The sequence below is a fragment of the Nothobranchius furzeri genome, chromosome 3, assembly GCF_043380555.1.
Source record: "Nothobranchius furzeri strain GRZ-AD chromosome 3, NfurGRZ-RIMD1, whole genome shotgun sequence".
Taxonomy (NCBI): domain Eukaryota; kingdom Metazoa; phylum Chordata; class Actinopteri; order Cyprinodontiformes; family Nothobranchiidae; genus Nothobranchius; species Nothobranchius furzeri.
Window position 1 is genome coordinate 91084281 of NC_091743.1, and position 26011 is coordinate 91110291.

General features: G+C 40.3%; 32 non-coding genes across 32 annotated transcripts; 23 read left to right on the plus strand and 9 right to left on the minus strand.

The window, feature by feature from the left end:
* Nucleotides 1-498: 498 nt before the first annotated feature.
* On the minus strand, nucleotides 499-571 carry trnaa-agc (transfer RNA alanine (anticodon AGC)). The gene has a single exon. It is a non-coding gene; the product is annotated as a tRNA-Ala (tRNA).
* A 129-nt stretch (nucleotides 572-700) lies between these two features.
* On the plus strand, nucleotides 701-782 carry trnas-gcu (transfer RNA serine (anticodon GCU)). Its single transcript has one exon. It is a non-coding gene; the product is annotated as a tRNA-Ser (tRNA).
* Nucleotides 783-2265: 1483 nt separating this feature from the next.
* trnas-gcu (transfer RNA serine (anticodon GCU)) lies at nucleotides 2266-2347 on the plus strand. The gene has a single exon. It is a non-coding gene; the product is annotated as a tRNA-Ser (tRNA).
* An 857-nt stretch (nucleotides 2348-3204) lies between these two features.
* On the plus strand, nucleotides 3205-3286 carry trnas-gcu (transfer RNA serine (anticodon GCU)). The gene has a single exon. It is a non-coding gene; the product is annotated as a tRNA-Ser (tRNA).
* An 857-nt stretch (nucleotides 3287-4143) lies between these two features.
* Nucleotides 4144-4225, plus strand: trnas-gcu (transfer RNA serine (anticodon GCU)). The gene has a single exon. It is a non-coding gene; the product is annotated as a tRNA-Ser (tRNA).
* Nucleotides 4226-5082: 857 nt separating this feature from the next.
* Nucleotides 5083-5164, plus strand: trnas-gcu (transfer RNA serine (anticodon GCU)). The gene has a single exon. It is a non-coding gene; the product is annotated as a tRNA-Ser (tRNA).
* An 857-nt stretch (nucleotides 5165-6021) lies between these two features.
* trnas-gcu (transfer RNA serine (anticodon GCU)) lies at nucleotides 6022-6103 on the plus strand. The gene has a single exon. It is a non-coding gene; the product is annotated as a tRNA-Ser (tRNA).
* Nucleotides 6104-6758: 655 nt separating this feature from the next.
* On the minus strand, nucleotides 6759-6831 carry trnaa-agc (transfer RNA alanine (anticodon AGC)). Its single transcript has one exon. It is a non-coding gene; the product is annotated as a tRNA-Ala (tRNA).
* A 129-nt stretch (nucleotides 6832-6960) lies between these two features.
* Nucleotides 6961-7042, plus strand: trnas-gcu (transfer RNA serine (anticodon GCU)). The gene has a single exon. It is a non-coding gene; the product is annotated as a tRNA-Ser (tRNA).
* An 857-nt stretch (nucleotides 7043-7899) lies between these two features.
* trnas-gcu (transfer RNA serine (anticodon GCU)) lies at nucleotides 7900-7981 on the plus strand. Its single transcript has one exon. It is a non-coding gene; the product is annotated as a tRNA-Ser (tRNA).
* An 857-nt stretch (nucleotides 7982-8838) lies between these two features.
* On the plus strand, nucleotides 8839-8920 carry trnas-gcu (transfer RNA serine (anticodon GCU)). Its single transcript has one exon. It is a non-coding gene; the product is annotated as a tRNA-Ser (tRNA).
* Nucleotides 8921-9777: 857 nt separating this feature from the next.
* On the plus strand, nucleotides 9778-9859 carry trnas-gcu (transfer RNA serine (anticodon GCU)). Its single transcript has one exon. It is a non-coding gene; the product is annotated as a tRNA-Ser (tRNA).
* A 655-nt stretch (nucleotides 9860-10514) lies between these two features.
* trnaa-agc (transfer RNA alanine (anticodon AGC)) lies at nucleotides 10515-10587 on the minus strand. The gene has a single exon. It is a non-coding gene; the product is annotated as a tRNA-Ala (tRNA).
* Nucleotides 10588-10716: 129 nt separating this feature from the next.
* On the plus strand, nucleotides 10717-10798 carry trnas-gcu (transfer RNA serine (anticodon GCU)). Its single transcript has one exon. It is a non-coding gene; the product is annotated as a tRNA-Ser (tRNA).
* A 655-nt stretch (nucleotides 10799-11453) lies between these two features.
* Nucleotides 11454-11526, minus strand: trnaa-agc (transfer RNA alanine (anticodon AGC)). Its single transcript has one exon. It is a non-coding gene; the product is annotated as a tRNA-Ala (tRNA).
* A 129-nt stretch (nucleotides 11527-11655) lies between these two features.
* trnas-gcu (transfer RNA serine (anticodon GCU)) lies at nucleotides 11656-11737 on the plus strand. Its single transcript has one exon. It is a non-coding gene; the product is annotated as a tRNA-Ser (tRNA).
* Nucleotides 11738-12594: 857 nt separating this feature from the next.
* On the plus strand, nucleotides 12595-12676 carry trnas-gcu (transfer RNA serine (anticodon GCU)). The gene has a single exon. It is a non-coding gene; the product is annotated as a tRNA-Ser (tRNA).
* An 857-nt stretch (nucleotides 12677-13533) lies between these two features.
* trnas-gcu (transfer RNA serine (anticodon GCU)) lies at nucleotides 13534-13615 on the plus strand. Its single transcript has one exon. It is a non-coding gene; the product is annotated as a tRNA-Ser (tRNA).
* Nucleotides 13616-15209: 1594 nt separating this feature from the next.
* trnaa-agc (transfer RNA alanine (anticodon AGC)) lies at nucleotides 15210-15282 on the minus strand. Its single transcript has one exon. It is a non-coding gene; the product is annotated as a tRNA-Ala (tRNA).
* Nucleotides 15283-15411: 129 nt separating this feature from the next.
* trnas-gcu (transfer RNA serine (anticodon GCU)) lies at nucleotides 15412-15493 on the plus strand. Its single transcript has one exon. It is a non-coding gene; the product is annotated as a tRNA-Ser (tRNA).
* Nucleotides 15494-16350: 857 nt separating this feature from the next.
* trnas-gcu (transfer RNA serine (anticodon GCU)) lies at nucleotides 16351-16432 on the plus strand. The gene has a single exon. It is a non-coding gene; the product is annotated as a tRNA-Ser (tRNA).
* An 857-nt stretch (nucleotides 16433-17289) lies between these two features.
* trnas-gcu (transfer RNA serine (anticodon GCU)) lies at nucleotides 17290-17371 on the plus strand. The gene has a single exon. It is a non-coding gene; the product is annotated as a tRNA-Ser (tRNA).
* Nucleotides 17372-18227: 856 nt separating this feature from the next.
* Nucleotides 18228-18309, plus strand: trnas-gcu (transfer RNA serine (anticodon GCU)). Its single transcript has one exon. It is a non-coding gene; the product is annotated as a tRNA-Ser (tRNA).
* An 857-nt stretch (nucleotides 18310-19166) lies between these two features.
* On the plus strand, nucleotides 19167-19248 carry trnas-gcu (transfer RNA serine (anticodon GCU)). Its single transcript has one exon. It is a non-coding gene; the product is annotated as a tRNA-Ser (tRNA).
* Nucleotides 19249-19903: 655 nt separating this feature from the next.
* On the minus strand, nucleotides 19904-19976 carry trnaa-agc (transfer RNA alanine (anticodon AGC)). The gene has a single exon. It is a non-coding gene; the product is annotated as a tRNA-Ala (tRNA).
* Nucleotides 19977-20841: 865 nt separating this feature from the next.
* On the minus strand, nucleotides 20842-20914 carry trnaa-agc (transfer RNA alanine (anticodon AGC)). The gene has a single exon. It is a non-coding gene; the product is annotated as a tRNA-Ala (tRNA).
* Nucleotides 20915-21043: 129 nt separating this feature from the next.
* Nucleotides 21044-21125, plus strand: trnas-gcu (transfer RNA serine (anticodon GCU)). Its single transcript has one exon. It is a non-coding gene; the product is annotated as a tRNA-Ser (tRNA).
* A 2268-nt stretch (nucleotides 21126-23393) lies between these two features.
* On the minus strand, nucleotides 23394-23466 carry trnaa-agc (transfer RNA alanine (anticodon AGC)). Its single transcript has one exon. It is a non-coding gene; the product is annotated as a tRNA-Ala (tRNA).
* A 129-nt stretch (nucleotides 23467-23595) lies between these two features.
* On the plus strand, nucleotides 23596-23677 carry trnas-gcu (transfer RNA serine (anticodon GCU)). Its single transcript has one exon. It is a non-coding gene; the product is annotated as a tRNA-Ser (tRNA).
* An 857-nt stretch (nucleotides 23678-24534) lies between these two features.
* trnas-gcu (transfer RNA serine (anticodon GCU)) lies at nucleotides 24535-24616 on the plus strand. The gene has a single exon. It is a non-coding gene; the product is annotated as a tRNA-Ser (tRNA).
* Nucleotides 24617-25271: 655 nt separating this feature from the next.
* Nucleotides 25272-25344, minus strand: trnaa-agc (transfer RNA alanine (anticodon AGC)). Its single transcript has one exon. It is a non-coding gene; the product is annotated as a tRNA-Ala (tRNA).
* Nucleotides 25345-25473: 129 nt separating this feature from the next.
* Nucleotides 25474-25555, plus strand: trnas-gcu (transfer RNA serine (anticodon GCU)). Its single transcript has one exon. It is a non-coding gene; the product is annotated as a tRNA-Ser (tRNA).
* Nucleotides 25556-26011: the final 456 nt, after the last annotated feature.

Genomic DNA, 26011 nt, shown 5'->3' on the forward strand with positions numbered 1-26011 from the left:
TCAGGAACTCTACCCACAGGTCGGCATAAGGCTAACCAAATGAATTGCCGAAAAAGGTGGGAATATCTCATGAGTCCCATCTTAGATTGAGTTTGTTCAGGGAACCTACCTACACAATTAGTACTAAGCCTTAAACACGCAATGCGCATTTCCATTCCAAAGTGACTTCCTTGCTTTTAAAGGGACTTCTCTTTAAAATATTGTTTTTCCCAGTGTCAATTGCATACATTTTCATGGAAGGTTTGATGTCATATTACGGAAATAATTTGTAAGCTTTTACAAACTGAAGCCACTTCTGAATGATTAAAGCAAATGTCACACTGTATGTGGAAGGGTACTGATCAGATAAGTTAGATCATCATAAATTGGAGTCATGCAGTCTTTTTTTTATTAAGTGCGAAAATGCTTCACGAATTCCGGTTCAATGTACTGTCCTCGTAGGTACAATGAAATTTCGAAAAATAAACTTTTGAGGAAACAAACAAGCTTGGATGACTTTGGAGAATGTGGGCATCGATCCCACTACCTCTCACATGCTAAGCGAGCGCTCTACCACTTGAGCTAATTCCCCTTGTATTTCACAGTAACATTTAAAATTTGGACCACTCATCAGTGTTTAGTCAGGCTTGACAATGACGTTTGTACCCGTGCAATAGTAAATGTGCAAACATGGCTGTCGTCATCATCCATGGTACAAACAGACGAGGTGGCTGAGTGGTTAAGGCGATGGATTGCTAATCCATTGTGCTATGCACGCATGGGTTCGAATCCCATCTTCGTCGAGTAGGTCCTTTATGACATCTGTTCAAAAGTCCTTTCAAAGATTATGCACTTACAACTAACACAGGGAAGAAATTCTGCTCAATTTCACCAATTATTTCTCACATGATAAGAGTTGTAAGACTTCAATCTCAAGAGTACCTTTCTCAGTTGAGCTTGTCAGGAACTCTACCCACAGGTCGGCACAACCCCGGCTTTCCACGGGAGCCATCAGCAGCACGTTACTGCAGCAGCACGTCATAGCTGCTGATAGGTACCGCTGTGGTCAACAGAACCTTTTCCACTGGAGCCGTCGGCAGCCGTCAGCAGCGCGAGTCGGCCGCGTCTCAGGAGCAGCATGTCACGGCCTTTACGCGCCGGTTCTATTTTCTACGCGCGACGCCTCTGAAACGGGTCAAGTTCGACATTTTTGGGGAAGGAAAGACAGGAAATCGGACGCGGAAATGGAGAGAAGCTACAGAGATTTTCAGAATAAAGAACGTGCTGCCTTCCGGTTGCTTTACTTTTAAAAATGTTACTAACTGTGCGTCCCCGTGAGAAGTTATCACCTAGCTAGCGGTCTCCTTTGTTTTTCAGGTCCGTATTGGCGATTATAAAACGGACAGAACATAAAACACAAACCATGTTTTAGTTTTCTCCTGCTTGTTGTTGTGTTTACTGACGAAGTCACTCGTGTGACTTTGTGCTCTGTCGGTGACAGCTGCTCTCCTGCTGCTTCGCGTCTCGTGGGAAGGGCCAAGCAGCAGCTTACGCGAGCAAGACGTGCTGCTGCAGTAACGTGCTGCTGACGGCTCCCGTGGAAACCCGGGGTAAGGCTGACCAAATGAATTGCCGAAAAAGGTGGGAATATCTCATGAGTCCCATCTTAGATTGAGTTTGTTCAGGGAACCTACCTACACAGTTAGTACTAAGCCTAAAACACGCAATGCACATTTCCATTCCAAAGTGACTTCCTAGCTTTTAAAGGGACTTCTCTTTAAAATATTGTTTTTCCCAGTGTCAACTGCATACATTTTCATGGAAGGTTTGATGTCATATTACGGAAATAATTTGTAAGCTTTTACAAACTGAAGCCACTTCTGAATGATTAAAGCAAATGTCACACTGTATGTGGAAGGGTACTGATCAGATAAGTTAGATCATCATAAATTGGAGTCATGCAGTCTTTTTTTTATTACTTGCGAAAATGCTTCACGAATTCCGGTTCAATGTACTGTCCTCGTAGGTACAATGAAATTTCGAAAATGAACCTTCTGAGGAAATGAACAAGCTTGGATGACTTTGGAGAATGTGGGCATCGATCCCACTACCTCTCACATGCTAAGCGAGCGCCCTACCACTTGAGCTAATTCCCCTTGTGTAATACTGTAACATTTAAAATTTGGACCACTCATCAGCGTTTAGTCAGGCTTGACAATGACGTTTGTACCCGTGCAATAGTAAATGTGCAAACATGGCTGTCGTCATCGACCATTGGAACAAACAGACGAGGTGGCCGAGTGTTTAAGGCGATGGATTGCTAATCCATTGTGCTATGCACGCATGGGTTCGAATCCCATCTTCGTCGAGTAGGTACTTTATGACATCTGTTCAAAAGTCCTTTCAAAGATTATGCACTTACAACTAACACAGGGAAGAAATTCTGCTCAATTTCACCAATTATTTCTCACATGATAAGAGTTGTAAGACTTCAATCTCAAGAGTACCTTTCTCAGTTGAGCTTGTCAGGAACTCTACCCACAGGTCGGCATAAGGCTAAACAAATGAATTGCCGAAAAAGGTGGGAATATCTCATGAGTCCCATCTTAGATTGAGTTTGTTCAGGGAACCTACCTACACAATTAGTACTAAGCCTAAAACACGCAATGCGCATTTCCATTCCAAAGTGACTTCCTAGCTTTTAAAGGGACTTCTCTTTAAAATATTGTTTTTCCCAGTGTCAATTGCATACATTTTCATGGAAGGTTTGATGTCATATTACGGAAATAATTTGTAAGCTTTTACAAACTGAAGCCACTTCTGAATGATTAAAGCAAATGTCACACTGTATGTGGAAGGGTACTGATCAGATAAGTTAGATCATCATAAATTGGAGTCATGCAATCTTTTTTTTATTACTTGCGAAAATGCTTCACGAATTCCGGTTCAATGTACTGTCCTCGTAGGTACAATGAAATTTCGAAAAATAACCATTTGAGCAAACAAACAAGCTTGGATAACATTGTAGAATGTGGGCATCGATCCCACTATCTCTCACATGCTAAGCGAGCGCTCTACCACTTGGGCTAATTCCCCTTGTGTAACACTGTAACATTTCAAATTTGGACCACTCATCAGTGTTTAGTCAGGCTTGACAATGACGTTTGTACCTGTGCAATAGTAAATGTGCCAACATGGCTGTCGTCATCATCAATGGTACAAACAGACGAGGTGGCCGAGTGGTTAAGGCGATGGATTGCTTATCCATTGTGCTATGCACGCATGGGATCGAATCCCATCTTCGTCGAGTAGGTCCTTTATGACATCTGTTCAAAAGTCCTTTCAAAGATTATGCACTTACAAATAACACAGGGAAGAAATTCTGCTCAATTTCACTAATTATTTCTCACATGATAAGAGTTGTAAGACTTCAATCTCAAGAGTACCTTTCTCAGTTGAGCTTGTCAGGAACTCTACCCACAGGTCGGCATAAGGCTAACCAAATGAATTGCCGAAAAAAGTGGGAATATCTCATGAGTCCCATCTTAGATTGAGTTTGTTCAGGGAACCTACCTACACAATTAGTACTAAGCCTTAAACACGCAATGTGCATTTCCATTCCAAAGTGACTTCCTTGCTTTTAAAGGGACTTCTCTTTAAAATATTGTTTTTCCCAGTGTCAATTGCATACATTTTCATGGAAGGTTTGATGTCATATTACGGAAATTATTTGTAAGCTTTTACAAACTGAAGCCACTTCTGAATGATTAAAGCAAATGTCACACTGTATGTGGAAGGGTACTGATCAGATAAGTTAGATCATCATAAATTGGAGTCATGCAGTCTTTTTTTTATTACTTGCGAAAATGCTTCACGAATTCCGGTTCAATGTACTGTCCTCGTAGGTACAATGAAATTTCGAAAATGAACCTTCTGAGGAAATGAACAAGCTTGGATGACTTTGGAGAATGTGGGCATCGATCCCACTACCTCTCACATGCTAAGCGAGCGCTGTACCACTTGAGCTAATTCCCCTTGTGTAATACTGTAACATTTAAAATTTGGACCACTCATCAGTGTTTAGTCAGGCTTGACAATGACGTTTGTACCCGTGCAATAGTAAATGTGCAAACATGGCTGTCGTCATCATCCATGGTACAAACAGACGAGGTGGCCGAGTGGTTAAGGCGATGGATTGCTAATCCATTGTGCTATGCACGAATGGGTTCGAATCCCATCTTCATCGAGTAGGTCCTTTATGACATCTGTTCAAAAGTCCTTTCAAAGATTATGCAATAACAACTAACACAGGGAAGAAATTCTGCTCAATTTCACTAATTATTTCTCACATGGTAAGAGTTGTAAGACTTCAATCTCAAGAATACCTTTCTCAGTTGAGCTTGTCAGGAACTCTACCCACAGGTCGGCATAAGGCTAACCAAATGAATTGCCGAAAAAGGTGGGAATATCTCATGAGTCCCATCTTAGACTGAGTTTGTTCAGGGAACCTACCTACACAATTAGTACTAAGCCTAAAACACGCAATGAGCATTTCCATTCCAAAGTGACTTCCTTTCTTTTAAAGGGACTTCTCTTTAAAATATTGTTTTTCCCAGTGTCAATTGCATACATTTTCAAGGAAGGTTTGATGTCATATTACGGAAATAATTTGTAAGCTTTTACAAACTGAAGCCACTTCTGAATGATTAAAGCAAATGTCACACTGTATGTGGAAGGGTACTGATCAGATAAGTTAGATCATCATAAATTGGAGTCATGCAGTCTTTTTTTTATTACTTGCGAAAATGCTTCACGAATTCCGGTTCAATGTACTGTCCTCGTAGGTACAATGAAATTTCGAAAATGAACCTTTTGAGGAAATGAACAAGCTTGGATGACTTTGGAGAATGTGGGCATCGATCCCACTTCCTCTCACATGCTAAGCGAGCACTCTACCACTTGAGCTAATTCCCCTTGTATTTTACTGTAACATTTAAAATTTGGACCACTCATCAGTGTTTAGACAGGCTTGACAATGACGTTTGAACCCGTGCAATAGTAAATGTGCCAACATGGCTGTCGTCATCATCCATGGTACAAACAGACGAGGTGGCCGAGTGGTTAAGGCGATGGATTGCTAATCCATTGTGCTATGCACGCATGGGTTCGAATCCCATCTTCGTCGAGTAACTCCTTTATGACAACTGTTCAAAAGTCCTTTCAAAGATTATGCACTTACAACTAACACAGGGAAGAAATTCTGCTCAATTTCACTAATTATTTCTCACATGATAAGAGTTGTAAGACTTCAATCTCAAGAGTACCTTTCTCAGTTGAGCTTGTCAGGAACTCTACCCACAGGTCGGCATAAGGCTAACCAAATGAATTGCCGAAAAAGGTGGGAATATCTCATGAGTCCCATCTTAGATTGAGTTTGTTCAGGGAACCTACCTACACAATTAGTACTAAGCCTAAAACACGCAATGCGCATTTCCATTCCAAAGTGACTTCCTTGCTTTTAAAGGGACTTCTCTTTAAAATATTGTTTTTCCCAGTGTCAATTGCATACATTTTCAAGGAAGGTTTGATGTCATATTACGGAAATTATTTGTAAGCTTTTACAAACTGAAGCCACTTCTGAATGATTAAAGCAAATGTCACACTGTATGTGGAAGGGTACTGATCAGATAAGTTAGATCATCATAAATTGGAGTCATGCAGTCTTTTTTTTATTACTTGCGAAAATGCTTCACGAATTCCGGTTCAATGTACTGTCCTCGTAGGTACAATGAAATTTCGAAAATGAACCTTCTGAGGAAATGAACAAGCTTGGATGACTTTGGAGAATGTGGGCATCGATCCCACTACCTCTCACATGCTAAGCGAGCGCTCTACCACTTGAGCTATTTCTCCTTGTGTAATACTGTAACATTTAAAATTTGGACCACTCATCAGTGTTTAGTCAGGCTTGACAATGACGTTTGTACCCGTGCAATAGTAAATGTGCAAACATGGCTGTCGTCATCATCCATGGTACAAACAGACGAGGTGGCCGAGTGGTTAAGGCGATGGATTGCTAATCCATTGTGCTATGCATGCATGGGTTCGAATCCCATCTTCGTCGAGTAGGTCCTTTATGACAACTGTTCAAAAGTCCTTTCAAAGATTATGCACTTACAACTAACACAGGGAAGAAATTCTGCTCAATTTCACTAATTATTTCTCACATGATAAGAGTTGTAAGACTTCAATCTCAAGAGTACCTTTCTCAGTTGAGCTTGTCAGGAACTCTACCCACAGGTCGGCATAAGGCTAACCAAATGAATTGCCGAAAAAGGTGGGAATGTCTCATGAGTCCCATCTTAGATTGAGTTTGTTCAGGGAACCTACCTACACAATTAGTACTAAGCCTAAAACACGCAATGCGCATTTCCATTCCAAAGTGACTTCCTTGCTTTTAAAGGGACTTCTCTTTAAAATATTGTTTTTCCCAGTGTCAATTGCATACATTTTCAAGGAAGGTTTGATGTCATATTACGGAAATTATTTGTAAGCTTTTACAAACTGAAGCCACTTCTGAATGATTAAAGCAAATGTCACACTGTATGTGGAAGGGTACTGATCAGATAAGTTAGATCATCATAAATTGGAGTCATGCAGTCTTTTTTTTATTACTTGTGAAAATGCTTCACGAATTCCGGTTCAATGTACTGTCCTCGTAGGTACAATGAAATTTCGAAAATGAACCTTCTGAGGAAATGAACAAGCTTGGATGACTTTGGAGAATGTGGGCATCGATCCCACTACCTCTCACATGCTAAGCGAGCGCTCTACCACTTGAGCTAATTCCCCTTGTATTATACTGTAACATTTAAAATTTGGACCACTCATCAGTGTTTAGTCAGGCTTGACAATGACGTTTGTACCCGTGCAATAGTAAATGTGCAAACATGGCTGTCGTCATCATCCATGGTACAAACAGACGAGGTGGCCGAGTGGTTAAGGCGATGGATTGCTAATCCATTGTGCTATGCACGCATGGGTTCGAATCCCATCTTCGTCGAGTAGGTCCTTTATGACAACTGTTCAAAAGTCCTTTCAAAGATTATGCACTTACAACTAACACAGGGAAGAAATTCTGCTCAATTTCACTAATTATTTCTCACATGATAAGAGTTGTAAGACTTCAATCTCAAGAGTACCTTTCTCAGTTGAGCTTGTCAGGAACTCTACCCACAGGTCGGCATAAGGCTAACCAAATGAATTGCCGAAAAAGGTGGGAATATCTCATGAGTCCCATCTTAGATTGAGTTTGTTCAGGGAACCTACCTACACAATTAGTACTAAGCCTAAAACACGCAATGCGCATTTCCATTCCAAAGTGACTTCCTTGCTTTTAAAGGGAATTCTCTTTAAAATATTGTTTTTCCCAGTGTCAATTGCATACATTTTCAAGGAAGGTTTGATGTCATATTACGGAAATTATTTGTAAGCTTTTACAATCTGAAGCCACTTCTGAATGATTAAAGCAAATGTCACACTGTATGTGGAAGGGTACTGATCAGATAAGTTAGATCATCATAAATTGGAGTCATGCAGTCTTTTTTTTATTACTTGCGAAAATGCTTCACGAATTCCGGTTCAATGTACTGTCCTCGTAGGTACAATGAAATTTCGAAAATGAACCTTCTGAGGAAATGAACAAGCCTGGATGACTTTGGAGAATGTGGGCATCCATCCCACTACCTCTCACATGCTAAGCGAGCGCTCTACCACTTGAGCTAATTCCCCTTGTGTAATACTGTAACATTTAAAATTTGGACCACTCATCAGTGTTTAGTCAGGCTTGACAATGACGTTTGTACCCGTGCAATAGTAAATGTGCAAACATGGCTGTCGTCATCATCCATGATACAAACAGACGCGGTGGCCGAGTGGTTAAGGCGATGGATTGCTAATCCATTGTGCTATGCATGCATGGGTTCGAATCCCATCTTCGTCGAGTAGGTCCTTTATGACAACTGTTCAAAAGTCCTTTCAAAGATTATGCACTTACAACTAACACAGGGAAGAAATTCTGCTCAATTTCACTAATTATTTCTCACATGATAAGAGTTGTAAGACTTCAATCTCAAGAGTACCTTTCTCAGTTGAGCTTGTCAGGAACTCTACCCACAGGTCGGCATAAGGCTAACCAAATGAATTGCCGAAAAAGGTGGGAATATCTCATGAGTCCCATCTTAGATTGAGTTTGTTCAGGGAACCTACCTACACAATTAGTACTAAGCCTAAAACACGCAATGCGCATTTCCATTCCAAAGTGACTTCCTTGCTTTTAAAGGGACTTCTCTTTAAAATATTGTTTTTCCCAGTGTCAATTGCATACATTTTCAAGGAAGGTTTGATGTCATATTACGGAAATTATTTGTAAGCTTTTACAAACTGAAGCCACTTCTGAATGATTAAAGCAAATGTCACACTGTATGTGGAAGGGTACTGATCAGATAAGTTAGATCATCATAAATTGGAGTCATGCAGTCTTTTTTTTATTACTTGCGAAAATGCTTCACGAATTCCGGTTCAATGTACTGTCCTCGTAGGTACAATGAAATTTCGAAAATGAACCTTCTGAGGAAATGAACAAGCTTGGATGACTTTGGAGAATGTGGGCATCCATCCCACTACCTCTCACATGCTAAGCGAGCGCTCTACCACTTGAGATAATTCCCCTTGTGTAATACTGTAACATTTAAAATTTGGACCACTCATCAGTGTTTAGTCAGGCTTGACAATGACGTTTGTACCCGTGCAATAGTAAATGTGCAAACATGGCTGTCGTCATCATCCATGATACAAACAGACGAGGTGGCCGAGTGGTTAAGGCGATGGATTGCTAATCCATTGTGCTATGCACGCATGGGTTCGAATCCCATCTTCGTCGAGTAGGTCCTTTATGACAACTGTTCAAAAGTCCTTTCAAAGATTATGCACTTACAACTAACACAGGGAAGAAATTCTGCTCAATTTCACTAATTATTTCTCACATGATAAGAGTTGTAAGACTTCAATCTCAAGAGTACCTTTCTCAGTTGAGCTTGTCAGGAACTCTACCCACAGGTCGGCATAAGGCTAACCAAATGAATTGCCGAAAAAGGTGGGAATATCTCATGAGTCCCATCTTAGATTGAGTTTGTTCAGGGAACCTACCTACACAATTAGTACTAAGCCTAAAACACGCAATGCGCATTTCCATTCCAAAGTGACTTCCTTGCTTTTAAAGGGACTTCTCTTTAAAATATTGTTTTTCCCAGTGTCAATTGCATACATTTTCAAGGAAGGTTTGATGTCATATTACGGAAATTATTTGTAAGCTTTTACAAACTGAAGCCACTTCTGAATGATTAAAGCAAATGTCACACTGTATGTGGAAGGGTACTGATCAGATAAGTTAGATCATCATAAATTGGAGTCATGCAGTCTTTTTTTTATTACTTGCGAAAATGCTTCACGAATTCCGGTTCAATGTACTGTCCTCGTAGGTACAATGAAATTTCGAAAATGAACCTTTTGAGGAAATGAACAAGCTTGGATGACTTTGGAGAATGTGGGCATCGATCCCACTTCCTCTCACATGCTAAGCGAGCACTCTACCACTTGAGCTAATTCCCCTTGTATTTTACTGTAACATTTAAAATTTGGACCACTCATCAGTGTTTAGACAGGCTTGACAATGACGTTTGAACCCGTGCAATAGTAAATGTGCCAACATGGCTGTCGTCATCATCCATGGTACAAACAGACGAGGTGGCCGAGTGGTTAAGGCGATGGATTGCTAATCCATTGTGCTATGCACGCATGGGTTCGAATCCCATCTTCGTCGAGTAACTCCTTTATGACAACTGTTCAAAAGTCCTTTCAAAGATTATGCACTTACAACTAACACAGGGAAGAAATTCTGCTCAATTTCACTAATTATTTCTCACATGATAAGAGTTGTAAGACTTCAATCTCAAGAGTACCTTTCTCAGTTGAGCTTGTCAGGAACTCTACCCACAGGTCGGCATAAGGCTAACCAAATGAATTGCCGAAAAAGGTGGGAATATCTCATGAGTCCCATCTTAGATTGAGTTTGTTCAGGGAACCTACCTACACAATTAGTACTAAGCCTAAAACACGCAATGCGCATTTCCATTCCAAAGTGACTTCCTTGCTTTTAAAGGGACTTCTCTTTAAAATATTGTTTTTCCCAGTGTCAATTGCATACATTTTCAAGGAAGGTTTGATGTCATATTACGGAAATTATTTGTAAGCTTTTACAAACTGAAGCCACTTCTGAATGATTAAAGCAAATGTCACACTGTATGTGGAAGGGTACTGATCAGATAAGTTAGATCATCATAAATTAGAGTCATGCAGTCTTTTTTTTATTACTTGCGAAAATGCTTCACGAATTCCGGTTCAATGTACTGTCCTCGTAGGTACAATGAAATTTCGAAAATGAACCTTCTGAGGAAATGAACAAGCTTGGATGACTTTGGAGAATGTGGGCATCGATCCCACTACCTCTCACATGCTAAGCGAGCGCTCTACCACTTGAGCTAATTCTCCTTGTGTAATACTGTAACATTTAAAATTTGGACCACTCATCAGTGTTTAGTCAGGCTTGACAATGACGTTTGTACCCGTGCAATAGTAAATGTGCAAACATGGCTGTCGTCATCATCCATGATACAAACAGACGAGGTGGCCGAGTGGTTAAGGCGATGGATTGCTAATCCATTGTGCTATGCATGCATGGGTTCGAATCCCATCTTCGTCGAGTAGGTCCTTTATGACAACTGTTCAAAAGTCCTTTCAAAGATTATGCACTTACAACTAACACAGGGAAGAAATTCTGCTCAATTTCACTAATTATTTCTCACATGATAAGAGTTGTAAGACTTCAATCTCAAGAGTACCTTTCTCAGTTGAGCTTGTCAGGAACTCTACCCACAGGTCGGCATAAGGCTAACCAAATGAATTGCCGAAAAAGGTGGGAATGTCTCATGAGTCCCATCTTAGATTGAGTTTGTTCAGGGAACCTACCTACACAATTAGTACTAAGCCTAAAACACGCAATGCGCATTTCCATTCCAAAGTGACTTCCTTGCTTTTAAAGGGACTTCTCTTTAAAATATTGTTTTTCCCAGTGTCAATTGCATACATTTTCAAGGAAGGTTTGATGTCATATTACGGAAATTATTTGTAAGCTTTTACAAACTGAAGCCACTTCTGAATGATTAAAGCAAATGTCACACTGTATGTGGAAGGGTACTGATCAGATAAGTTAGATCATCATAAATTGGAGTCATGCAGTCTTTTTTTTATTACTTGTGAAAATGCTTCACGAATTCCGGTTCAATGTACTGTCCTCGTAGGTACAATGAAATTTCGAAAATGAACCTTCTGAGGAAATGAACAAGCTTGGATGACTTTGGAGAATGTGGGCATCGATCCCACTACCTCTCACATGCTAAGCGAGCGCTCTACCACTTGAGCTAATTCCCCTTGCGTAATACTGTAACATTTAAAATTTGGACCACTCATCAGTGTTTAGTCAGGCTTGACAATGACGTTTGTACCCGTGCAATAGTAAATGTGCAAACATGGCTGTCGTCATCATCCATGGTACAAACAGACGAGGTGGCCGAGTGGTTAAGGCGATGGATTGCTAATCCATTGTGCTATGCACGCATGGGTTCGAATCCCATCTTCGTCGAGTAGGTCCTTTATGACAACTGTTCAAAAGTCCTTTCAAAGATTATGCACTTACAACTAACACAGGGAAGAAATTCTGCTCAATTTCACTAATTATTTCTCACATGATAAGAGTTGTAAGACTTCAATCTCAAGAGTACCTTTCTCAGTTGAGCTTGTCAGGAACTCTACCCACAGGTCGGCATAAGGCTAACCAAATGAATTGCCGAAAAAGGTGGGAATATCTCATGAGTCCCATCTTAGATTGAGTTTGTTCAGGGAACCTACCTACACAATTAGTACTAAGCCTAAAACACGCAATGCGCATTTCCATTCCAAAGTGACTTCCTTGCTTTTAAAGGGAATTCTCTTTAAAATATTGTTTTTCCCAGTGTCAATTGCATACATTTTCAAGGAAGGTTTGATGTCATATTACGGAAATTATTTGTAAGCTTTTACAATCTGAAGCCACTTCTGAATGATTAAAGCAAATGTCACACTGTATGTGGAAGGGTACTGATCAGATAAGTTAGATCATCATAAATTGGAGTCATGCAGTCTTTTTTTTATTACTTGCGAAAATGCTTCACGAATTCCGGTTCAATGTACTGTCCTCGTAGGTACAATGAAATTTCGAAAATGAACCTTCTGAGGAAATGAACAAGCCTGGATGACTTTGGAGAATGTGGGCATCCATCCCACTACCTCTCACATGCTAAGCGAGCGCTCTACCACTTGAGATAATTCCCCTTGTGTAATACTGTAACATTTAAAATTTGGACCACTCATCAGTGTTTAGTCAGGCTTGACAATGACGTTTGTACCCGTGCAATAGTAAATGTGCAAACATGGCTGTCGTCATCATCCATGATACAAACAGACGCGGTGGCCGAGTGGTTAAGGCGATGGATTGCTAATCCATTGTGCTATGCATGCATGGGTTCGAATCCCATCTTCGTCGAGTAGGTCCTTTATGACAACTGTTCAAAAGTCCTTTCAAAGATTATGCACTTACAACTAACACAGGGAAGAAATTCTGCTCAATTTCACTAATTATTTCTCACATGATAAGAGTTGTAAGACTTCAATCTCAAGAGTACCTTTCTCAGTTGAGCTTGTCAGGAACTCTACCCACAGGTCGGCATAAGGCTAACCAAATGAATTGCCGAAAAAGGTGGGAATATCTCATGAGTCCCATCTTAGATTGAGTTTGTTCAGGGAACCTACCTACACAATTAGTACTAAGCCTAAAACACGCAATGCGCATTTCCATTCCAAAGTGACTTCCTTGCTTTTAAAGGGACTTCTCTTTAAAATATTGTTTTTCCCAGTGTCAATTGCATACATTTTCAAGGAAGGTTTGATGTCATATTACGGAAATTATTTGTAAGCTTTTACAAACTGAAGCCACTTCTGAATGATTAAAGCAAATGTCACACTGTATGTGGAAGGGTACTGATCAGATAAGTTAGATCATCATAAATTGGAGTCATGCAGTCTTTTTTTTATTACTTGCGAAAATGCTTCACGAATTCCGGTTCAATGTACTGTCCTCGTAGGTACAATGAAATTTCGAAAATGAACCTTCTGAGGAAATGAACAAGCTTGGATGACTTTGGAGAATGTGGGCATCCATCCCACTACCTCTCACATGCTAAGCGAGCGCTCTACCACTTGAGATAATTCCCCTTGTGTAATACTGTAACATTTAAAATTTGGACCACTCATCAGTGTTTAGTCAGGCTTGACAATGACGTTTGTACCCGTGCAATAGTAAATGTGCAAACATGGCTGTCGTCATCATCCATGATACAAACAGACGAGGTGGCCGAGTGGTTAAGGCGATGGATTGCTAATCCATTGTGCTATGCACGCATGGGTTCGAATCCCATCTTCGTCGAGTAGGTCCTTTATGACAACTGTTCAAAAGTCCTTTCAAAGATTATGCACTTACAACTAACACAGGGAAGAAATTCTGCTCAATTTCACTAATTATTTCTCACATGATAAGAGTTGTAAGACTTCAATCTCAAGAGTACCTTTCTCAATTGAGCTTGTCAGGAACTCTACCCACAGGTCGGCATAAGGCTAACCAAATGAATTGCCGAAAAAGGTGGGAATATCTCATGAGTCCCATCTTAGATTGAGTTTGTTCAGGGAACCTACCTACACAATTAGTACTAAGCCTAAAACACGCAATGCGCATTTCCATTCCAAAGTGACTTCCTTGCTTTTAAAGGGACTTCTCTTTAAAATATTGTTTTTCCCAGTGTCAATTGCATACATTTTCAAGGAAGGTTTGATGTCATATTACGGAAATTATTTGTAAGCTTTTACAAACTGAAGCCACTTCTGAATGATTAAAGCAAATGTCACACTGTATGTGGAAGGGTACTGATCAGATAAGTTAGATCATCATAAATTGGAGTCATGCAGTCTTTTTTTTATTACTTGCGAAAATGCTTCACGAATTCCGGTTCAATGTACTGTCCTCGTAGGTACAATGAAATTTCGAAAATGAACCTTCTGAGGAAATGAACAAGCTTGGATGACTTTGGAGAATGTGGGCATCCATCCCACTACCTCTCACATGCTAAGCGAGCGCTCTACCACTTGAGCTAATTCCCCTTGTGTAATACTGTAACATTTAAAATTTGGACCACTCATCAGTGTTTAGTCAGGCTTGACAATGACGTTTGTACCCGTGCAATAGTAAATGTGCAAACATGGCTGTCGTCATCATCCATGGTACAAACAGAAGAGGTGGCCGAGTGGTTAAGGCGATGGATTGCTAATCCATTGTGCTATGCATGCATGGGTTTGAATCCCATCTTCGTCGAGTAGGTCCTTTATGACAACTGTTCAAAAGTCCTTTCAAAGATTATGCACTTACAACTAACACAGGGAAGAAATTCTGCTCAATTTCACTAATTATTTCTCACATGATAAGAGTTGTAAGACTTCAATCTCAAGAGTACCTTTCTCAGTTGAGCTTGTCAGGAACTCTACCCACAGGTCGGCATAAGGCTAACCAAATGAATTGCCGAAAAAGGTGGGAATATCTCATGAGTCCCATCTTAGATTGAGTTTGTTCAGGGAACCTACCTACACAATTAGTACTAAGCCTAAAACACGCAATGCGCATTTCCATTCCAAAGTGACTTCCTTGCTTTTAAAGGGACTTCTCTTTAAAATATTGTTTTTCCCAGTGTCAATTGCATACATTTTCAAGGAAGGTTTGATGTCATATTACGGAAATTATTTGTAAGCTTTTACAAACTGAAGCCACTTCTGAATGATTAAAGCAAATGTCACACTGTATGTGGAAGGGTACTGATCAGATAAGTTAGATCATCATAAATTGGAGTCATGCAGTCTTTTTTTTATTACTTGCGAAAATGCTTCACGAATTCCGGTTCAATGTACTGTCCTCGTAGGTACAATGAAATTTCGAAAATGAACCTTCTGAGGAAATGAACAAGCTTGGATGACTTTGGAGAATGTGGGCATCGATCCCACTACCTCTCACATGCTAAGCGAGCGCTCTACCACTTGAGCTAATTCCCCTTGCGTAATACTGTAACATTTAAAATTTGGACCACTCATCAGTGTTTAGTCAGGCTTGACAATGACGTTTGTACCCGTGCAATAGTAAATGTGCAAACATGGCTGTCGTCATCATCCATGGTACAAACAGACGAGGTGGCCGAGTGGTTAAGGCGATGGATTGCTAATCCATTGTGCTATGCACGCATGGGTTCGAATCCCATCTTCATCGAGTAAGTCCTTTATGACAACTGTTCAAAAGTCCTTTCAAAGATTATGCACTTACAACTAACACAGGGAAGAAATTCTGCTCAATTTCACTAATTATTTCTCACATGATAAGAGTTGTAAGACTTCAATCTCAAGAGTACCTTTCTCAGTTGAGCTTGTCAGGAACTCTACCCACAGGTCGGCATAAGGCTAACCAAATGAATTGCCGAAAAAGGTGGGAATATCTCATGAGTCCCATCTTAGATTGAGTTTGTTCAGGGAACCTACCTACACAATTAGTACTAAGCCTAAAACACGCAATGCGCATTTCCATTCCAAAGTGACTTCCTTGCTTTTAAAGGGAATTCTCTTTAAAATATTGTTTTTCCCAGTGTCAATTGCATACATTTTCAAGGAAGGTTTGATGTCATATTACGGAAATTATTTGTAAGCTTTTACAATCTGAAGCCACTTCTGAATGATTAAAGCAAATGTCACACTGTATGTGGAAGGGTACTGATCAGATAAGTTAGATCATCATAAATTGGAGTCATGCAGTCTTTTTTTTATTACTTGCGAAAATGCTTCACGAATTCCGGTTCAATGTACTGTCCTCGTAGGTACAATGAAATTTCGAAAATGAACCTTCTGAGGAAATGAACAAGCTTGGATGACTTTGGAGAATGTGGGCATCGATCCCACTACCTCTCACATGCTAAGGGAGCGCTCTACCACTTGAGCTAATTCCCCTTGTGTAATACTGTAACATTTAAAATTTGGACCACTCATCAGTGTTTAGTCAGGCTTGACAATGACGTTTGTACCCGTGCAATAGTAAATGTGCAAACATGGCTGTCGTCATCATCCCTGGTACAAACAGACGAGGTGGCCGAGTGGTTAAGGCGATGGATTGCTAATCCATTGTGCTATGCACGCATGGGTTCGAATCCCATCTTCGTCGAGTAGGTCCTTTATGACAACTGTTCAAAAGTCCTTTCAAAGATTATGCACTTACAACTAACACAGGGAAGAAATTCTGCTCAATTTCACTAATTATTTCTCACATGATAAGAGTTGTAAGACTTCAATCTCAAGAGTACCTTTCTCAGTTGAGCTTGTCAGGAACTCTACCCACAGGTCGGCATAAGGCTAACCAAATGAATTGCCGAAAAAGGTGGGAATATCTCATGAGTCCCATCTTAGATTGAGTTTGTTCAGGGAACCTACCTACACAATTAGTACTAAGCCTAAAACACGCAATGCGCATTTCCATTCCAAAGTGACTTCCTTTCTTTTAAAGGGACTTCTCTTTAAAATATTGTTTTTCCCAGTGTCAATTGCATACATTTTCAAGGAAGGTTTGATGTCATATTACGGAAATAATTTGTAAGCTTTTACAAACTGAAGCCACTTCTGAATGATTAAAGCAAATGTCACACTGTATGTGGAAGGGTACTGATCAGATAAGTTAGATCATCATAAATTGGAGTCATGCAGTCTTTTTTTTATTACTTGCGAAAATGCTTCACGAATTCCGGTTCAATGTACTGTCCTCGTAGGTACAATGAAATTTCGAAAATGAACCTTCTGAGGAAATGAACAAGCTTGGATGACTTTGGAGAATGTGGGCATCGATCCCACTTCCTCTCACATGCTAAGCGAGCACTCTACCACTTGAGCTAATTCCCCTTGTATTTTACCGTAACATTTAAAATTTGGACCACTCATCAGTGTTTAGACAGGCTTGACAATGACGTTTGAACCCGTGCAATAGTAAATGTGCCAACATGGCTGTCGTCATCATCCATGGTACAAACAGACGAGGTGGCCGAGTGGTTAAGGCGATGGATTGCTAATCCATTGTGCTATGCACGCATGGGTTCGAATCCCATCTTCGTCGAGTAACTCCTTTATGACAACTGTTCAAAAGTCCTTTCAAAGATTATGCACTTACAACTAACACAGGGAAGAAATTCTGCTCAATTTCACTAATTATTTCTCACATGATAAGAGTTGTAAGACTTCAATCTCAAGAGAACCTTTCTCAGTTGAGCTTGTCAGGAACTCTACCCACAGGTCGGCATAAGGCTAACCAAATGAATTGCCGAAAAAGGTGGGAATATCTCATGAGTCCCATCTTAGATTGAGTTTGTTCAGGGAACCTACCTACACAATTAGTACTAAGCCTAAAACACGCAATGCGCATTTCCATTCCAAAGTGACTTCCTTGCTTTTAAAGGGACTTCTCTTTAAAATATTGTTTTTCCCAGTGTCAATTGCATACATTTTCAAGGAAGGTTTGATGTCATATTACGGAAATTATTTGTAAGCTTTTACAAACTGAAGCCACTTCTGAATGATTAAAGCAAATGTCACACTGTATGTGGAAGGGTACTGATCAGATAAGTTAGATCATCATAAATTGGAGTCATGCAGTCTTTTTTTTATTACTTGCGAAAATGCTTCACGAATTCCGGTTCAATGTACTGTCCTCGTAGGTACAATGAAATTTCGAAAATGAACCTTCTGAGGAAATGAACAAGCTTGGATGACTTTGGAGAATGTGGGCATCGATCCCACTACCTCTCACATGCTAAGCGAGCGCTCTACCACTTGAGCTAATTCCCTTGTGTAATACTGTAACATTTAAAATTTGGACCACTCATCAGTGTTTAGTCAGGCTTGACAATGACGTTTGTACCCGTGCAATAGTAAATGTGCAAACATGGCTGTCGTCATCATCCATGGTACAAACAGACGAGGTGGCCGAGTGGTTAAGGCGATGGATTGCTAATCCATTGTGCTATGCATGCATGGGTTCGAATCCCATCTTCGTCGAGTAGGTCCTTTATGACAACTGTTCAAAAGTCCTTTCAAAGATTATGCACTTACAACTAACACAGGGAAGAAATTCTGCTCAATTTCACTAATTATTTCTCACATGATAAGAGTTGTAAGACTTCAATCTCAAGAGTACCTTTCTCAGTTGAGCTTGTCAGGAACTCTACCCACAGGTCGGCATAAGGCTAACCAAATGAATTGCCGAAAAAGGTGGGAATATCTCATGAGTCCCAGCTTAGATTGAGTTTGTTCAGGGAACCTACCTACACAATTAGTACTAAGCCTAAAACACGCAATGCGCATTTCCATTCCAAAGTGACTTCCTTGCTTTTAAAGGGACTTCTCTTTAAAATATTGTTTTTCCCAGTGTCAATTGCATACATTTTCAAGGAAGGTTTGATGTCATATTACGGAAATTATTTGTAAGCTTTTACAAACTGAAGCCACTTCTGAATGATTAAAGCAAATGTCACACTGTATGTGGAAGGGTACTGATCAGATAAGTTAGATCATCATAAATTGGAGTCATGCAGTCTTTTTTTTATTACTTGTGAAAATGCTTCACGAATTCCGGTTCAATGTACTGTCCTCGTAGGTACAATGAAATTTCGAAAATGAACCTTCTGAGGAAATGAACAAGCTTGGATGACTTTGGAGAATGTGGGCTTCGATCCCACTTCCTCTCACATGCTAAGCGAGCACTCTACCACTTGAGCTAATTCCCCTTGTATTTTACTGTAACATTTAAAATTTGGACCACTCATCAGTGTTTAGTCAGGCTTGACAATGACGTTTGTACCCGTGCAATAGTAAATGTGCAAACATGGCTGTCGTCATCATCCATGGTACAAACAGACGAGGTGGCCGAGTGGTTAAGGCGATGGATTGCTAATCCATTGTGCTATGCACGCATGGGTTCGAATCCCATCTTCGTCGAGTAGGTCCTTTATGACAACTGTTCAAAAGTCCTTTCAAATATTATGCACTTACAACTAACACAGGGAAGAAATTCTGCTCAATTTCACTAATTATTTCTCACATGATAAGAGTTGTAAGACTTCAATCTCAAGAGTACCTTTCTCAGTTGAGCTTGTCAGGAACTCTACCCACAGGTCGGCATAAGGCTAACCAAATGAATTGCCGAAAAAGGTGGGAATATCTCATGAGTCCCATCTTAGATTGAGTTTGTTCAGGGAACCTACCTACACAATTAGTACTAAGCCTAAAACACGCAATGCGCATTTCCATTCCAAAGTGACTTCCTTTCTTTTAAAGGGACTTCTCTTTAAAATATTGTTTTTCCCAGTGTCAATTGCATACATTTTCAAGGAAGGTTTGATGTCATATTACGGAAATTATTTGTAAGCTTTTACAAACTGAAGCCACTTCTGAATGATTAAAGCAAATGTCACACTGTATGTGGAAGGGTACTGATCAGATAAGTTAGATCATCATAAATTGGAGTCATGCAGTCTTTTTTTTATTACTTGCGAAAATGCTTCACGAATTCCGGTTCAATGTACTGTCCTCGTAGGTACAATGAAATTTCGAAAATGAACCTTCTGAGGAAATGAACAAGCTTGGATGACTTTGGAGAATGTGGGCATCGATCCCACTACCTCTCACATGCTAAGCGAGCGCTCTACCACTTGAGCTAATTCCCCTTGCGTAATACTGTAACATTTAAAATTTGGACCACTCATCAGTGTTTAGTCAGGCTTGACAATGACGTTTGTACCCGTGCAATAGTAAATGTGCAAACATGGCTGTCGTCATCATCCATAGTACAAACAGACGAGGTGGCCGAGTGGTTAAGGCGATGGATTGCTAATCCATTGTACTATGCACGCTTGGGTTCGAATCCCATCTTCGTCGAGTAGGTCCTTTATGACAACTGTTCAAAAGTCCTTTCAAAGATTATGCACTTACAACTAACACAGGGAAGAAATTCTGCTCAATTTCACTAATTATTTCTCACATGATAAGAGTTGTAAGACTTCAATCTCAAGAGTACCTTTCTCAGTTGAGCTTGTCAGGAACTCTACCCACAGGTCGGCATAAGGCTAACCAAATGAATTGCCGAAAAAGGTGGGAATATCTCATGAGTCCCATCTTAGATTGAGTTTGTTCAGGGAACCTACCTACACAATTAGTACTAAGCCTAAAACACGCAATGCGCATTTCCATTCCAAAGTGACTTCCTTGCTTTTAAAGGGAATTCTCTTTAAAATATTGTTTTTCCCAGTGTCAATTGCATACATTTTCAAGGAAGGTTTGATGTCATATTACGGAAATTATTTGTAAGCTTTTACAATCTGAAGCCACTTCTGAATGATTAAAGCAAATGTCACACTGTATGTGGAAGGGTACTGATCAGATAAGTTAGATCATCATAAATTGGAGTCATGCAGTCTTTTTTTATTACTTGCGAAAATGCTTCACGAATTCCGGTTCAATGTACTGTCCTCGTAGGTACAATGAAATTTCGAAAATGAACCTTCTGAGGAAATGAACAAGCTTGGATGACTTTGGAGAATGTGGGCATCGATCCCACTACCTCTCACATGCTAAGCGAGCGCTCTACCACTTGAGCTAATTCCCCTTGTGTAATACTGTAACATTTAAAATTTGGACCACTCATCAGTGTTTAGTCAGGCTTGACAATGACGTTTGTACCCGTGCAATAGTAAATGTGCAAACATGGCTGTCGTCATCATCCATGGTACAAACAGACGAGGTGGCCGAGTGGTTAAGGCGATGGATTGCTAATCCATTGTGCTATGCACGCATGGGTTCGAATCCCATCTTCGTCGAGTAGGTCCTTTATGACAACTGTTCAAAAGTCCTTTCAAAGATTATGCACTTACAACTAACACAGGGAAGAAATTCTGCTCAATTTCACTACAGGTGCTGGCCAGTAAATTAGAATATCATCAAAAGGTTGAAAATATTTCAGTAATTCCTTTCAAAACGTGAAACTTGTACATTATATTCATGCAATGCACACAGACCAATGTATTTCCAATGTTCATTACATTTAAATTTGATATTCATAAGTGACAACTAATGAAAACTCCAAATTTGGTATCTCAAAAAATTAGAATATTCTGAAAAGGCTGAATATAGAAGACACCTGCTGCCACTCTAATCAGCTGATTTACTCAAAACACCTGCAAAGGCCTTTAAAAGGTCCCTCAGTCTTGTTTTGAAGGCACCACAATCATGGGGAAGACTTCTGACTTAACAGCTGTCCAAAAGACAATCATTGACACCTTGCACAAGGAGGGCAAGACACAAAAGGTGATTGCTAAAGAAGCTGGCTGTTCGCAGAGCTCTGTGTCCAAGCACATTAACAGACAGGCGAAGGGACGGAAAAAATGTGGTAGAAAAAAGTGTACAAGCTCTAGGGATAACCGCACCCTGCAGAGAATTGTGACGACAAACCCATTCAAAAATGTGGGGGAGATCCACAAAGAGTGGACTGCAGCTGGAGTCAGCGCTTCAAGAACCACCACGAGGAGACTCATGAAAGACATGGGATTCAGGTGTCGCATTCCGTGTGTCAAGCCACTCTTGAACAAGAAACAGCGCAAGAAGCGTCTCGCCTGGGCCAAGGACAAAAAGGACTGGACTGATGCTGAGTGGTCCAAAGTTATGTTTTCTGATGAAAGCAAGTTCTGCATTTCCTTTGGAAATCAAGGACCCAGAGTCTGGAGGAAGAGCGGAGAAGCACAGAATCCACGTTGCATGAGGTCCAGTGTAAAGTTTCCACCGTCAGTGATGGTGTGGGGTGCCATCTCATCTGCCGGTGTTGGCCCACTCTGTTTCCTGAGGTCCAGGGTCAATGCAGCCGTCTACCAGGAAGTTTTAGAGCACTTCATGCTTCCTGCTGCTGACCAACTTTATGGGGATGCAGACTTCACCTTTCAACAGGACTTGGCACCTGCACACAGTGCCAAAACCACCAGCACCTGGTTCAAGGACCATGGTATCCCTGTCCTTGATTGGCCAGCAAACTCGCCTGACCTTAACCCCATAGAAAATCTATGGGGTATTGTGAAGCGGAGGATGCAATACGCTAGACCCAACAATGCAGAGGAGCTGAAGACGACTATCAGAGCAACCTGGGCTCTCATAACACCTGAGCAGTGCCACAGACTGATCGAGTCCATGCCACGCCGCATTACTGCAGTTATTGAGGCAAAAGGAGCCCCGACTAAGTATTGAGTGCTATACATGCACATTCTTTTCATGTTCATTCTTTTCAGTTGGCCAACATTAGAGAAACAAACATTTTTTCATTGGCCTTTAGAATATTCTAATTTTCTGAGATACCAGATTTGATGTTTTCATTGGTTGTCACCTATAAATATCAAAATTAAACGTAATAAACATCGGAAATACATTGGTCTGTGTGCATTGCATGAATATAATGTACAAGTTTCACGTTTTGAATGGAATTACTGAAATATTTTCAACCTTTTGATGATATTCTAATTTACTGGCCAGCACCTGTAATTATTTCTCACATGATAAGAGTTGTAAGACTTCAATCTCAAGAGTACCTTTCTCAGTTGAGCTTGTCAGGAACTCTACCCACAGGTCGGCATAAGGCTAACCAAATGAATTGCCGAAAAAGGTGGGAATATCTCATGAGTCCCATCTTAGATTGAGTTTGTTCAGGGAACCTACCTACACAATTAGTACTAAGCCTAAAACACGCAATGTGCATTTCCATTCCAAAGTGACTTCCTTGCTTTTAAAGGGACTTCTCTTTAAAATATTGTTTTTCCCAGTGTCAATTGCATACATTTTCAAGGAAGGTTTGATGTCATATTACGGAAATTATTTGTAAGCTTTTACAAACTGAAGCCACTTCTGAATGATTAAAGCAAATGTCACACTGTATGTGGAAGGGTACTGATCAGATAAGTTAGATCATCATAAATTGGAGTCATGCAGTCTTTTTTTTATTACTTGCGAAAATGCTTCACGAATTCCGGTTCAATGTACTGTCCTCGTAGGTACAATGAAATTTCGAAAATGAACCTTCTGAGGAAATGAACAAGCTTGGATGACTTTGGAGAATGTGGGCATCGATCCCACTACCTCTCACATGCTAAGCGAGCGCTCTACCACTTGAGCTAATTCCCCTTGTGTAATACTGTAACATTTAAAATTTGGACCACTCATCAGTGTTTAGTCAGGCTTGACAATGACGTTTGTACCCGTGCAATAGTAAATGTGCAAACATGGCTGTCGTCATCATCCATGGTACAAACAGACGAGGTGGCCGAGTGGTTAAGGCGATGGATTGCTAATCCATTGTGCTATGCATGCATGGGTTCGAATCCCATCTTCGTCGAGTAGGTCCTTTATGACAACTGTTCAAAAGTCCTTTCAAAGATTATGCACTTACCACTAATACAGGGAAGAAATTCTGCTCAATTTCACTAATTATTTCTCACATGATAAGAGTTGTAAGACTTCAATCTCAAGAGTACCTTTCTCAGTTGAGCTTGTCAGGAACTCTACCCACAGGTCGGCATAAGGCTAACCAAATGAATTGCCGAAAAAGGTGGGAATATCTCATGAGTCCCATCTTAGATTGAGTTTGTTCAGGGAACCTACCTACACAATTAGTACTAAGCCTAAAACACGCAATGCGCATTTCCATTCCAAAGTGACTTCCTTGCTTTTAAAGGGACTTCTCTTTAAAATATTGTTTTTCCCAGTGTCAATTGCATACATTTTCAAGGAAGGTTTGATGTCATATTACGGAAATTATTTGTAAGCTTTTACAAACTGAAGCCACTTCTGAATGATTAAAGCAAATGTCACACTGTATGTGGAAGGGTACTGATCAGATAAGTTAGATCATCATAAATTGGAGTCATGCAGTCTTTTTTTTATTACTTGTGAAAATGCTTCACGAATTCCGGTTCAATGTACTGTCCTCGTAGGTACAATGAAATTTCGAAAATGAACCTTCTGAGGAAATGAACAAGCTTGGATGACTTTGGAGAATGTGGGCATCGATTCCACTACCTCTCACATGCTAAGCGAGCGCTCTACCACTTGAGCTAATTCCCCTTGTGTAATACTGTAACATTTAAAATTTGGACCACTCATCAGTGTTTAGTCAGGCTTGACAATGACGTTTGTACCCGTGCAATAGTAAATGTGCAAACATGGCTGTCGTCATCATCCATGGTACAAACAGACGAGGTGGCCGAGTGGTTAAGGCGATGGATTGCTAATCCATTGTGCTATGCACGCATGGGTTCGAATCCCATCTTCGTCGAGTAGGTCCTTTATGACAACTGTTCAAAAGTCCTTTCAAAGATTATGCACTTACAACTAACACAGGGAAGAAATTCTGCTCAATTTCACTAATTATTTCTCACATGATAAGAGTTGTAAGACTTCAATCACAAGAGTACCTTTCTCAGTTGAGCTTGTCAGGAACTCTACCCACAGGTCGGCATAAGGCTAACCAAATGAATTCCCGAAAAAGGTGGGAATATCTCATGAGTCCCATCTTAGATTGAGTTTGTTCAGGGAACCTACCTACACAATTAGTACTAAGCCTAAAACACGCAATGCGCATTTCCATTCCAAAGTGACTTCCTTGCTTTTAAAGGGACTTCTCTTTAAAATATTGTTTTTCCCAGTGTCAATTGCATACATTTTCAAGGAAGGTTTGATGTCATATTACGGAAATTATTTGTAAGCTTTTACAAACTGAAGCCACTTCTGAATGATTAAAGCAAATGTCACACTGTATGTGGAAGGGTACTGATCAGATAAGTTAGATCATCATAAATTGGAGTCATGCAGTCTTTTTTTTATTACTTGCGAAAATGCTTCACGAATTCCGGTTCAATGTACTGTCCTCGTAGGTACAATGAAATTTCGAAAATGAACCTTCTGAGGAAATGAACAAGCTTGGATGACTTTGGAGAATGTGGGCATCGATCCCACTACCTCTCACATGCTAAGCGAGCGCTCTACCACTTGAGCTAATTCCCCTTGCGTAATACTGTAACATTTAAAATTTGGACCACTCATCAGTGTTTAGTCAGGCTTGACAATGACGTTTGTACCCGTGCAATAGTAAATGTGCAAACATGGCTGTCGTCATCTTCCATGGTACAAACAGACGAGGTGGCCGAGTGGTTAAGGCGATGGATTGCTAATCCATTGTGCTATGCACGCATGGGTTCGAATCCCATCTTCGTCGAGTAGGTCCTTTATGACAACTGTTCAAAAGTCCTTTCAAAGATTATGCACTTACAACTAACACAGGGAAGAAATTCTGCTCAATTTCACTAATTATTTCTCACATGATAAGAGTTGTAAGACTTCAATCTCAAGAGTACCTTTCTCAGTTGAGCTTGTCAGGAACTCTACCCACAGGTCGGCATAAGGCTAACCAAATGAATTGCCGAAAAAGGTGGGAATATCTCATGAGTCCCATCTTAGATTGAGTTTGTTCAGGGAACCTACCTACACAATTAGTACTAAGCCTAAAACACGCAATGCGCATTTCCATTCCAAAGTGACTTCCTTGCTTTTAAAGGGAATTCTCTTTAAAATATTGTTTTCCCCAGTGTCAATTGCATACATTTTCAAGGAAGGTTTGATGTCATATTACGGAAATTATTTGTAAGCTTTTACAATCTGAAGCCACTTCTGA